Below are 12673 nucleotides of genomic sequence, written 5' to 3'. Positions count from 1 at the left end.
TATGTTCAGATCCATTATGCATATTAATACCCCTCTGATCATGAGCATGTTGGTTATTTGTGAGTAGTTACTTTTGTTCTTGAGGTCACGGGATAAATCATGTTGCAAGTAATCATGTGAATTTGATATGTGTTCGATATTTTGATGGTATGTATGTTGTGATTCCCTTAGTGGTGTCATGTGAACGTCGACTACATGACACTTCACCATATTTGGGCCTAAGTGAATGCATTGTGGAGTAGTAAATAGATCGTGGGTTGCGAGAGTGACAGAAACTTAAACCCCAGTTTATGCACTATTCCGTAAGGGAACGATTGGATCCTAGAGTTTAATGTTATGGTTAGAATTTATTCTTAATACTTTTCTCGCAGTTGCGGATGCTTGGGGGAGGGTTAATCATAAGTAGGAGGTTTGTTCAAGTAAGAATAGCACCTAAGCACCGGTCCACCCACATATCAAATTATCAAAGTAGCGAACACAAATCAAACCAGCATGACGAAAGTGGCTAGATGAAATTCCCGTGTACCCTCAAGAACGCTTTGCTTATCATAAGAGACCGTTTTGGCCTGTCCTTTGCCTCAAAAGGATTGGGCTACCTTGCTTCATACTTATTGTTACTATCGTTACTTGCTCGTTACAAATTATCTTGCTATCAAACTACTCGCTACTTACCGTTTTAGCACTTGCAGACATTACCTTACTGAAAACTACTTGTCATTTCCTTCTGCTCCTCGTTGGGTTCGACACTCTTACTTATCGAAAAGAGCTACAATTGATCCCCTATACTTGTGGGTCATCAGCGCATCGTCACCTCATCCTTAGCCAATCTTCGCTTAATCCGTAGCCCCTGTTTCAAGTTGCAAATATGAGCAACAGAACCAGTATCAAATACCCAGGCGCTACTACGAGCATTAATAAGGTACAAATCAATAACATGTATATCAAATATACCTTTCACTTTGCCATCCTTCTTATCCGCCAAATACTTGGGGCAGTTCCGCTTCCATTGACCAGTCCCTTTGCAGTAGAAGCACTCAGTCTCAGACTTAGGTCCAGACTTGGGCTTCTTCACTTGATCAGCAACTTGCTTGCCATTCTTCTTGAAGTTCCCCTTCTTACCTTTACCTTTTTTCTTGAAACTAGTGGTCTTGTTAACCATCAACACTTGATGCTCCTTCTTGATTTCTACCTCTGCAGCTTTCAGCATTGCAAAGAGCTCGGGAATTGTCTTATCCATCCCTTGCATATTATAGTTCATCACGAAGCTTTTATAGCTTGGTGGCAGTGATTGAAGAACTCTGTCAATGACACTATCATCAGGAAGATTAACTCCCAGTTGAGTCAAGTGGTTGTGGTACCCAAACATTCTGAGTATATGTTCACTGACAGAACTATTCTCCTCCATTTTGGAGCTGTAGAACTTATTGGAGACTTCATATCTCTCAATCCGGGCATTTGCTTGAAATATTAACTTCAACTCCTAGAACATCTCATATGCTCCATGACGTTCAAAACATCGTTGAAGTCCCGGTTCTAAGCCGTAAAGCATGGCACACTGAACTATCGAGTAGTCCTCAGCTTTGCTCTGCCAGACGTTCTTAACGTCATCAGTAGCGTCTGCAGCAGGCCTTGCGCCTAGCGGTGCTTCCAGGACGTAATTCTTCTATGCAGCAATGAGGATAATCCTCATGTTACGGACCTAGTCCGTGTAGTTGCTACCATCATCTTTCAACTTAGCTTTCTCTAGGAACGCATTAAAATTCAAAGGAACAGTAGCACGGGCCATTGATCAACAACAACATAGACATGCAAAATACTATCAGGTACTAAGTTCATGATAAATTAAAGTTCAATTAATCATATTACTTAAGAACTCCCACTTAGATAGACATCCCTCTAATCATCTAAGTGATCACGTGATCCAAATCAACTAAACCATGTCAAATCATCACGTGAGATGGAGTAGTTTTCAATGGTGAACATCACTATGTTGATCATATCTACTATATGATTCATGCTCGACCTTTCGGTCTCAGTGTTCCGAGGCCATATCTGCATATGCTAGGCTCGCCAAGTTTAACCCGAGTATTCTGCGTGTGCAAAACTGGCTTGCACCCGTTGTATGTGAACGTAGAGCCTATCACACCCGATCATCACGTGGTGTCTCGGCACGACGAACTGTAGCAACGGTGCATACTCAGGGAGAACACTTGTACTTTGAAATTTAGTGAGAGATCATCTTATAATGCTACTGCCGTACTAAGCAAAATAAGATGCATAAAGGATAAACATCACATGCAATAAATATAAGTGATATGACATGGCCATCATCATATTGTGCCTTTTATCTCCATCTCCAAAGCACCATCATGATCACCATCATCACCGGCTTGACACCTTGATCTCCATTGAAGCATCGTTGTCGTCTCGCCAACTATTGCTTCTATGACTATCGCTACCGCTTAGTGATAAAGTAAAGCAATTACATGGCGATTGCATTTCATACAATAAAGCGATAACCATATGGCTCCTGCCAGTTGCCGATAACTGTTACAAAACATGATCATCTCATACAACAATTTATATATCATCACGTCTTGACCATATCACATCACAGCATGCCCTGCAAAAATAAGTTAGACGTCCTCTACTTTGTTGTTGCAAATTTTACATGGCCGCTACGGGCTTAGCAAGAACCGTTCTTACCTACGCATCAAAACCACAACGATTTTTCGTCAAGTGTGTTGTTTTAATCTTCAACAAGGACCGTGAGTAGTCACACTCGATTCAACTAAAGTTGGAGAAACAGACACCCACTAGCCACCTGTGTGCGAAGCATGGTGGTAGAACCAGTCTCATGAACGCGGTCATGTAATGTCGGTCTGGGCCGCTTCATCCAACAATACCGCCGAATCAAAGTATGACATGTTGGTAAGCAGTATGACTATTATCACCCACAACTCTTTGTGTTCTACTCGTGCAAATAACATCTACACATAGACCTGGCTCGGATGCCACTGTTGGGGAACGCAGTAATTTCAAAAAAATTCCTACGATCATGCAAGATCTATATAGGTGATGCATAGCAATGAGCGGGGAGAGTGTGTCCATGTACCCTTGTAGACCGAAAGTGGAAGCGTTTTATCAACGCGGTTTATGTAGTCATACGTCTTCACGATCCGACCGATCCTAGCACCGAACGTACGGCACCTCTGTGTTCAGCACACGTTCAACTCGATGACGTCCCTCATACTCTTGATCCAGCTGAGGCCAAGGGAGAGTTCCGTCAGCACGACAGCGTGGCGACGGTGATGATGAAGTTACCAGCGCAGGGCTTCGCCTAAGCACTACGACGATATGACCGAGGTGTGTAACTGTGGAGGGGGGCACCGCACACGGCTAAAAGATCAACTTATGTGTCTATGGGGTGCCCCCTCCCCCGTATATAAAGGAGGGAGGGAGGAGGATGGCCAGCCCTAGGGGGCGCGCCCAAGGAGAGGAGTCCTACTAGGACTCCAAGTCCTAGTAGGATTCCACTTGGTGGAAGGGGGGAAGAAGGAAGGAGAGGGAGAGGGAGAGGGAAAGAGGGGTCGCGCCCCCCTCCCCTAGTCCTATTCGGACTCCCCTTGGGGGGGCGCCACCTCTTGGCTACTGCCCTCTCTCTCCCCTAAGGCCCACTAAGGCCCATTACTTCCCCGGGGGGGTTCCTGTAACCCCTCCGGCACTCTAGTTTTACCCGAAACTATCCGGAACACTTCCGGTGTCCGAATAACATGGTCCAATATGTCAATCTTTATGTCTCGACCATTTCGAGACTCCTCGTCATGTCCGTGATCTCATCTGGGACTCCGAACAAACTTTGGTACATCAGATCACATAACTCATAATACAAATCGTCATCGAACGTTAAGCGTGCGGACCCTACGGGTTCGAGAACTATGTAGACATGATCGAGACACATCTCCGGTCAATAACCAATAGCGGAACCTGGATGCTCATATTGGTTCCTACATATTCTACGAAGATCTTTATCGGTCAAACCGCATAACAACATACGTTGTTCCCTTTGTCATCGGTATGTTACTTGCCCGAGATTGGATTGTCAGTATCCACATACCTAGTTCAATCTCGTTACCGGCAAGTCTCTTTACTCGTACCATAATGCATCATCCTGCAACTAACTCATTAGTCACATTGCTTGCAGGGCTTATAGTGATTATCATTACCGAGAGGGCCCAAAGATACCTCTCCGATACACGGAGTGACAAATCCTAATCTTGATCTATGCCAACTCAACAAACACCATCGGAGACACCTGTAGAGCATCTTTATAATCACCCAGTTACGTTGTGACGTTTGATAGCACACTAAGTGTTCCACCGGTATTCGGGAGTTGCATAATCTCATAGTCATAGGAACATGTATAAGTCATAAAGAAAGCAATAGCAATAAACTAAACGATCATAGTGCTAAGCTAACGGATGGGTCTTGTCCATCACATAATTCTCTAATGATGTTATCCCGTTCATCAAATGACAACACATGTCTATGGCTAGTAAACTTAACCATCTTTGATAAACGAGCTAGTCAAGTAGAGGCATACTAGGGACACTCTGTTTGTCTATGTATTCACACATGTACTAAGTTTCCGGTTAATACAATTCTAGCATGAATAATAAACATTTATCATGATATAAGGAAATATAAATAACAACTTTATTATTGCCTCTAGGGCATATTTCCTTCAGATAGGGGGGTCCTTCCCACACGACCCAGAAACCATCGGGGATAGGGAGCCTTGATGCATACAGTTGTCCCTATATAACCGTTTCCGATATCTCGAATATCCCAAACGCTTCATCCTTACTACTCGTTTGTGCTCGCATTGCCATCGCAGTCGGAGTTTTGTGGTTTTAACTAAATCCAGGCAGATTCCAGACACGGGAGTTTTCCAGGCAGATTCCAGGCACGGGAGTTTTACGATGCCTGGCACATCACAAACAGTTCATGATTATAAACCGTGTACGATACTAGACAATCACACACATGTAGTTTTCCCGCACCGTATGCGATAGTGTGTGACATCACACACGCTTTGCAAACGACAACTGTGTGCATTGTTACACACGTTTCCTCTCTGTGAACCGTGTCGGATTAAGATGTATATCGCACGCGCTATGCTCTATTAACCGTGTGTGCCGTAATGACCTGCACACCCTAATTTCGCCCTAATTTAATTGCTGCTATTTAAAATTGTACCTAATTTAAACTTGAAAGTAGGCTTTAGCTTTATTCATATCCATCAGGCTCAAACAACCAATGCGTTATTCGATTCACAGGTACATATGTTTAAGAATTACATAAGCACCAAATAAAGAATGATGAACCAGGGTTCTATACTTGTAGTATTACAGATGGTAAAGAAAGAGGCGACAGACATTCCGGTTGCTGAACAAGGTGAAGCGGAATGGCCTTATTGTGATCTCCTGGATGCAGAAGGCATGCAGGACTCTAGTCCAACCCCTTGTGATGGTCGGCCTCCAATCATGTAGTTTGAGAGGTAATCTTGAGTAAACTTCCTCAGGATCCACTGCAAAGGAAAAAAGATTCAGACATTGTCATCTAACACAACTCATTACTGGCAGTAAAAAGAAGGCTACAGGGTTCTTACTTACCATCCTGCAGTTCTTTGTTGTCTTGCATAAAGTGTAAACAAATAGTTCGATTGACGTCTTTGGACCCATTTTAATAACAATCTTTATCAGTTTCCTCACTTGATGTTGGTTCATGAATATCTCATTGCCCCAGAAAGGGTCGAAGTGTGGAACTTTGGCAATGATATATGTACCTAAAAGTGTTGGGGAACGCAGTAATTTCAAAAACAAATCCTACGATCATGCAAGATCTATCTAGGTGATGCATATCAACGAGCGGGGAGAGTGTGTCCACGTACCCTCGTAGAACGAAAGTGGAAGCGTTTTATCAACGCGGTTGATGTAGTCGTACGTCTTCACGATCCGACCGATCCTAGTACCGAACGTACAGCGCCTCCGTGTTCAGCACACGTACAGCTCGATGACGTCCCTCGTACTCTTGATCCAGTTGAGGACGAGGGAGAGTTCCTTCAGCATGATGGCATCACGACGGTGATGATGAAGTTACCGGCGCAGGGCTTCGCCTAAGCACTACGACGATATGACCGAGGTCTGTTTCTGTGGAGGGGGGCACCGCACACGGCTAAAAGATCAACTTGTGTGTCTGTGGGGTGCCCCCTCCCCCGTATATAAAGGAGGAGAGGAGGAGAGCGGCTGGCCCTAGGAGGCGCGCCCAAGGAGGGGAGTCCTACTAGGACTCCAAGTCCTGGTAGGATTCCACCAAGAAGGGAGAGAGGGGGAAGGAAGGAGAGGGAGAGAGGGAGAAGGAAAGGGGGGCGCCGCCCCCCTTCCCTTGTCCAATTCGGACTGCAAGGGCGGGGCGCGGCCTGCCCTGGCTGCCCTCCTCTCTCTCCACTAAGGCCCATGGTGGCCCATTAGTTCCCCCGGGGGGTTCCGGTAACCCCTCCGGCACTCCGGTTTTACCCGAAACCATCCGGAACACTTTCGGTGTCTGAATAACATGGTCCAATACATCAATCTTTATATCTCGACCATTTCAAGACTCCTCGTCATGTCCGTGATCTTATCCGGGACTCCAAACAACCTTCGGTCATCAAATCACATAAACTCATAATACAAATCGTCATCAAACGTTAAGCGTGCGGACCCAACGGGTTCGAGAACTATGTAGACATGAACGAGACTTATCTCAGGTCAATAATCAATAGCGTAACCTGGATGCTCATATTGGCTCCTACATATTCTACAAAGATCTTTATCGGTCAAACCGCATAACAACATATGTTGTTCCCTTCGCCATCGGTATGTTACTTGCCCGAGATTCGATCGTCGGTATCACCATACCTAGTTCAATCTCGTTACCGGCAAGTCTCTTTACTCGTTCCGTAATGCATCATCCCGCAACTAACTCATTAGTCACATTGCTTGCAAGGCTTATAGTGATGTGCATTACCGAGAGGGCCCAGAGATACATCTCCGATACTCGGAGTGACAAATCCTAATCTCGATCTATGCCAACTCAACAAACACCATCAGAGACACCCGTAGAGCATCTTTATAATCACCCAGTTACGTTGTGACGTTTGATAGCACACTAAGTGTTCCTCCGGTATTCAGGAGTTGCATAATCTCATAGTCATAGGAACATGTATAAGTCATGAAGAAAGCAATAGCAATAAACTAAACGATCATAGTGCTAAGCTAACGGATGGGTCTTGTCCATCACATCATTCTCTAATGATGTGATCCCGTTCATCAAATGACAACACATGTCTATGGCTAGGAAACTTAACCATCTTTGATTAACGAGCTTGTCAAGTAGAGGCATACTAGGGACACTCTGTTTGTCTATGTATTCACACATGTACTAAGTTTCCGGTTAATACAATTCTAGCATGAATAATAAACATTTATCATGATATAAGGAAATATAAATAACAACTTTATTATTGCCTCTAGGGCATATTTCCTTCAAAAAGCACCAAGTTAATATTAGAAGCTAAACAACAATTGAAAAATGATGTAGTACAACACTCCCTCCATCCCATTATATAAGATTTTATTAAATGTATATCTAGACATCATCAGAACATTAAGGTAACACTCTTCCTTGTTGCTATGTAGCCTGGGATTGCATATTTAGTCATTCAGTACAATGTATGTTGCTATGTAGCCTCAGATATATTAAATATGACCCTAGTTAACCTACTGATAAATGGGTTGCAGATATATTAAGTGAAATGTCCGATTCGATGATTAATCCCTTATCAGCCCCAGGCTATATGGTACCAGCCACCGATATCCTGAACAGTGAGTACATATAAGCAATGCGATGAAAATAACCTCGATGGAAAACAACACTGTTCTCAATATTGTCCTGCATGAGTACATATAAAGGCATGTTAAGCACAACAGGCTAAACATCAACCAAATATATCCATGGTAGACAACATAATCTACAAATGATAGCTTCAGTGTGCAGGCTTAAGCACGCTAGTTAAGCAAAACAAGAAGTGGAAATGTGTGTTAACTGCATCAGGCATAACATTTAAAAACAAGCAAATAGTCATTCAAACTGGTATTGTGCAGGTCTAAAGTACACTAGTTATTGTTAAAAAAGTGAAAAGGCATGTTAACTGCAATATCCTTAACAGCAACCAAATATTGTAATTCATAGTGGTATTGTTGAAACTGTTATTGATGAAATTGAACTGCACGGCAAATAGTTGCACATATAGAGTATCACGTTGTGAAGAACTGAAATAAACAAGTCATAAGGTCATCTCTAGCCGATCCTCTAAAAGTTAAAGGACTAAAACCCTTAGTGGATATATATATATACTCCATCAATTTTTGGCCTTTTCTAGTCGATCCCCTAAACTTAACATTTTAAGCTTCAATTTGATCAAGTTCAAAGCAGGTTCAACCAAAAGTAGCATGCATTCAAACATAAACATAGATAGTTTTGCATAACCGAACATAAAACATAAATTTAAACTAAGGTAAACTACTTTCGGTCGAAGTAGAGGTCGAGCCAATCCTTCCTCGTCATGTACGGTGTGCCGCGAGCCGGATCCGGGCCAGTGCCGTCGTCGGGGTCGTTGGAGAAGGCACTCCTCCACTCATCGATGTCGATCTTCTTGTCCTCGGGGCCCACCTCGACGCCCTCCGCGCCGCCGCCGCCGTCGCCTTCGACCTGGTCATCGGAGGAGAGCGCGATAACCTCGCCGCCCTCCGCGCCGCCGTCCTTGCCGCCTTCGACCTCATCATCGGAGGAGAGCGCGATAACCTCGCCGCCCTTGACGCCGGCAAAGATCGCCCACTCTGCCTCCACGAGCTCCGGATGCTGCCGATGGAGCTCTTGCATGTAGGCCTCGGCGGCGGCCTCGGCCTCGAGGCGCTCCCACGCCTCACGGTCCTCTCGCGCCATAGCTTAGCTCACCACCCCTGGCTCCGGTGGAACGAGGTGGACCGGACATGTGTCGAAGGGGAAATTGGGCCTAGCCGCCGCGCCGTGGTAGCAGACCTGCCAGCGGTCGTACCCCATGGCCGCGAGCTCGGCCGTGTGGAAGCTACCGAGCCACCGGTGGGTATGGGCCGGGTCTCCCGATCGGTAATCTCGGTGACCCACGTCCCCCACCACCGCTGCCGGACCCTGAGGTAGGACCTCGTCGGCTGCCGGGTCCGAGGGAGGACGGGGAAGTCCTCGAACCGGCGTAGGGGCGCGGCGGTGGGCGGATCAGGGGACCGGCGACGGTGGATCGAGCCCGCGGAGGACAGCGGGGACACCTCGGCGGCCACCTTGCCGGCGTCGGGCGAAAAGGCCACGATAAACCTCTTTTTGGCCATTGTCTCCTCGAGCTCCCCGGCACACAGGCAGAGGTTCAGGATGGAGGCGCCGGAGATGGCGGCGGCCTACCAATGGTTTCGAGGGTTGTGTGTGTCTGTGTGAACGGAGGTTTTGGGGAGTGTGTGGTGTGTGTGGAGGGGGCGGGGGGGGCAAGGTGGTGTTTGAGGAAATACTGCGACAAATGAAAATTTTACTAGGCGGGAGTAACAAGGCGGGGCTACTGAAAATTTGGATCAAGGGCGAGCAGATATTTTGAGATTGCGAGGGATGCAGAGGCGGGAGTAAAATGTCGGGGCTACTGAAAATTTGAATCAAGGGACTGAAGCAGAGCGGGAGTAACAGACATCGCACACGGTCCACACATACTAATCGTCTGCTATCAAACATTAAAACCTTCCAGGCGATAGATATTTTCGAGATTACGAGGTAGTAATATTTTCAAAATTGCGAGGGATGCAAAGGCGGGAGTATTTGGGGAGCGAGCTAGTGTGCTTGACACACCGGCTGTGGATTGTAGCCGACGCACCTTCTCGTGTAAGCCATAGGCGTACTATACAGCGATGGTGCTCCAGGATATTTCGTACTACATCTCACACGGTTGGTGATAATAAGCTGTGTGGGATCTACTTGATTTTTCATCTTGATTTGAATTACATAATGGGGTCACAGCGGCAATGGACGGTGTTTGAATTGCTACACCTTTTAACTGTAGTGAACATGCAACTATATGTGTGTCGTAAAAGAATTGGAATTATTCAGGGTTCGTTTGGACATTTTATACATTAAACTAGTTTTCTAGCCATTTCAGGTGCACAATTCAAAATTAAACTACATACACATGCTCTGGTGCATATAAATTGGTTGAAAAATCAAATTTGTGTCCTTGGGTGCATGCTTAGGTCCCATGCAAGAAATAGGAATGAATTTCAAACACTAGGGCATTGTTGATTGCCGGCAAAACGTTGAGATACCTGATTTTTAAATTCTAGTAAATCCAAAACTCATCTGAAATTCATGAAACTTGGCATGGTATCATGGAGCGGCATCAACATGTCGTGATAAATTTTTTGTCCCATTTGGGGCAGGTTTGGGTATAAGGTTCTCACAAACCAGAGCTTCGCACAACAAGCTGATGGTTTCGGTAGGGAACGTGCCACCTTTGGGGACGGAACGATATCCGTTGCCTCTTATTGCTTTCAAAAAATTTCTAGTGTCAACATAGAACAACAGGACTGTTGTGTTTAATTTTGAAATTTTTCGGGGTTCGTTTGGCCTTTTTGTTACATTAATTGGGTTTCTGGGCATTTAACGTGCATAATTCAAATTTGAACTACAAGCACATGCTCCGGTGCACCAAAGTTGGTTGAAAAATCACATGTGTGTCCTTGGGTGAATTTCTAGGTCCCATGCAAGAAATGGGAATGAAATTCAAATACCAGGGCACTGTTGATTGCCGGCAAAACGTTGAGATGCCTGGTTTTTAAATTCTAGTAAATCCAAAACTCGTCTGAAATTCATGAAACTTGGCATGCTATCATGGAGCGGCATCAACATGCCGTGGTAAATTTTTTGTCTCATTTGGGATAGGTTTGGGTATAAGCTTCTCATAAACCAGAGCTTCTCACAACAAGCGTGATGGTTTCGGTACGGAACGTGCCACCTTTGGGGATGGAACGATATCCGTTGCCTCTTATTGCTTTCAAAAAAATTATAGTGCCAACATAGAACAACAGGAGTGGTGTGTTTAATTTTGGAATTTTTCGGGGTTCGTTTGGCCTTTTTTATACATTAATTGGGTTTCTGAGCATTTAATGTGCATAATTCAAATTTGAACTACAAGCACATGCTCCAGTGCACCAAAGTTGGTTAAAAATCACATGTGTGTCCTTGGGTGAATTTCTAGGTCCCATGCAAGAAATGGGAATGAAATTCAAACACCAGGGCACTGTTGATTGCCGGCAAAATGTTGAGATGCCTGGTTTTTAAATTCTAGTAAATCCAAAACTCGTCTGAAATTCATGAAACTTGGCATGCTATCATGGAGCAGCATCAACATGCCGTGGTAAAAAATTTGTCCCATTTGGGGCAGGTTAGGGTATAAGCGTCTCACAAACCAAAGCTTCTCACAACAAGTGTGATGGTTTCGGTAGGGAACGTGACCTTTGGGGACGGAACAATATCGTTGCCTCTTATTGCTTTCAAAAATTTCTAGTGTCAACATAGAACAACAGGAGTGTTGTGTTTAATTTTGGAATTTTTCGGGGTTCGTTTGGCTTTTTTATACATTAATTGAGTTTCTGGGCATTTAATGTGCATAATTCAAATTTGAACTACAAGCACATGCTCCAGTGCACCAAAGTTGGTTAAAAATCACATGTGTGTCCTTGGGTGAATTTATAGGTCTCATGCAAGAGATAGGAATAAAATTCAAACACCAGGGCACTATTGATTGCCGGCAAAACGTTGAGATACCTAATTTTTAAATTCTAGTAAATCCAAAACTCGTCTGAAATTCATGAAACTTGGCATGCTATCATGGAGCGGCGTCAACATGCCGTGGTAATTTTTTCCCATTTGGGGCAGGTTTGGGTATAAGGTTCTCACAAACCAGAGCTTCTCACAACAAGCATGATGGTTTCGGTAGGGAACGTGCCACCTTTGGGGACGGAACGGTATCCGTTGCCTCTTATTGCTTTCAAAAAAAATTCTAGTGTCAACATAGAACAACAGGAGTGTTGTGTTTAATCTTGGAATTTTTCGGGGTTCGTTTGGCCTTTTTATACATTAATTGAGTTTCTAGGCATTTAATGTGCATAATTCAAATTTGAACTACAAGCACATGCTCCAGTGCACCAAAGTTGGTTGAAAAATCACATGTGTGTCCTTGGGTGAATTTCTAGGTCCCATGCAAGAGATGAGAATGAAATTCAAACATCTGGGCGTCGTGGCTCGGCCGGAAAGATTTAGAAACTTGGTTTTTTAATTCCTGTAAATCCAAAACACGCCTGAAAATCATGAAACTTGGCATGGTGTCATGACATGGCACCAACATGCTGTGGTAATTTTTCTGTCCGATTTGTGAAGACGCACACATTAATAATCAACAAAGTCATTTTGGAACAAGTGATGTCACGTTACAAATCGGAAACACAAGTATTATTGAAACCGTGGTCGTTCTACTTACCAATTACGTGCCGCCACGCGTCTC

The sequence above is a fragment of the Triticum aestivum genome, chromosome 2D (assembly GCF_018294505.1).
Source record: "Triticum aestivum cultivar Chinese Spring chromosome 2D, IWGSC CS RefSeq v2.1, whole genome shotgun sequence".
Lineage (NCBI taxonomy): Eukaryota > Viridiplantae > Streptophyta > Magnoliopsida > Poales > Poaceae > Triticum > Triticum aestivum.
The sequence above is the reverse complement of the archived record's forward strand: the minus strand, read 5'-3'. Positions refer to the sequence as shown.